Source organism: Pristis pectinata, chromosome 22 (genome assembly GCF_009764475.1).
Source record: "Pristis pectinata isolate sPriPec2 chromosome 22, sPriPec2.1.pri, whole genome shotgun sequence".
Lineage (NCBI taxonomy): Eukaryota > Metazoa > Chordata > Chondrichthyes > Rhinopristiformes > Pristidae > Pristis > Pristis pectinata.
Genome location: NC_067426.1, coordinates 29,870,275 through 29,871,839, shown reverse-complemented (window position 1 = coordinate 29,871,839; position 1,565 = coordinate 29,870,275).

Here is a 1,565-nt window from a genome sequence, read left to right as displayed (position 1 = left end):
CGGCAAACGACTCACCTCCCCTCCAACCAATCGCAGCTGCAGGCGGCCCGAGTGCTGACCAATCACAGCATTGGCTGCCTCAACAACGTCCAATCAGGGCTGGGCTGACACAGCAGTGGCCAATCAGTGATGTCAACTGTCTGTCAGGGAGGTCCAATCACAGTTCGGCTGGCTCGATGACAGCCAATCGCAACTCTTCTAAGTCAATGATGACAGGCTTGGCTGGGCAGGCAAACAAGGGGAAAGTTGTTCAGCTAAAGTGATTGCCAAACAAGAAGGCAACGTGCAAAAAATAAATTGGAATCATGGCTGTCTGATCCACAGATTGTTGCCGGGGACACACAGACAGACAGATGTCAGATGCTGCTGGAAGATGGTCGACTCGGTGAAAAACGCGCTTTGGTCTGCCCGAAACTTGTTGGTCTTCCAGCACAGCGAGCTGTCCATAAGGGAACGCTGCTGACTGGCACATTCCTGGCTGCAGGCGTGCATGATGCACTGGAGCTTGGTGAAGCCAATGCAAAGACTCCATCGGGAAGGACCACAGTCTAGTGTCCTCCGCTACTGGACATGGGGGGGGGGCTGAGTCAGGCGCAGAAGCCTTGAAACAACGAAAGGGTGTATCACCCCAGTGGTCACATGAGTGGCAATGGTGCTATGGTTTCAAAAAAGTGTTAACACTAATGAATATGACAAATGACACCAAAAATGCAGAATTTTTGCACTATTTTTCTTTCTTTTTGTAAATATATTTTATTAGGATAAAGTTTATTTTTGAAAAAGAATTGTAATCACAGCAGCACAGAAGGAAGCCATTCAGTTCATTGAGCCTATGCTGACTCCCAGTTGGGAAATCCCATTTCCCCACTCTAATAACCTTGCAAATTATCCTCTCTTTAATGCCTGTTCAATTTACTTTTGTAGATACTGATTATGTTTCTGTAAACAATGTTCCCATAACCAATTTCTGCATGAGGAAATCTTTCCTTCACACCCACCTTGTGTCCTTTGTCCAAAATTTTAAATCTGTGACAACTCATCCTTGAATCACCGTGAATGAAAACCCTCTTCTATCTACTCTAATTAATCTTCATTATTTATCAAATTTCCTCTGAAACTGCTTTACTCTAAGGAGAACAATCCCAAGTTCTTCAATCTAACCCTAGCTGAAATTCCTCATTCCTGGTTGCTGGAACTGTTCCAGAAAAGCTTTATTTTTTTTGCAGCCCTACAAAAGTCCTCTCCACCTTCCTCTCCCCACTGAATACGAACTTTAGCTCCTTCTTGAAGTTAGATGACCAGAAATTGGATACTATGGTGTAGCTGTTGTCCAATGTTTTATACTGGATTAACATAAACCTTCTATTTTTGTGATCTTTTGTTTCTACTTAGGAATGTCAGGATCCCATGTGATTTCTCAACAAACAATCTGCTGGAGGAACTCAGCAGGTCGGGCAGTATCTGTGGGAGGAAAGGAATTGTCAATGTTTCGGGTCGAAACCCTGCATCAGCTGAGAGGTGAGATGGCAAGTATAAAGAGAAGGGGAGCGGTGAGAAAGGAGTCT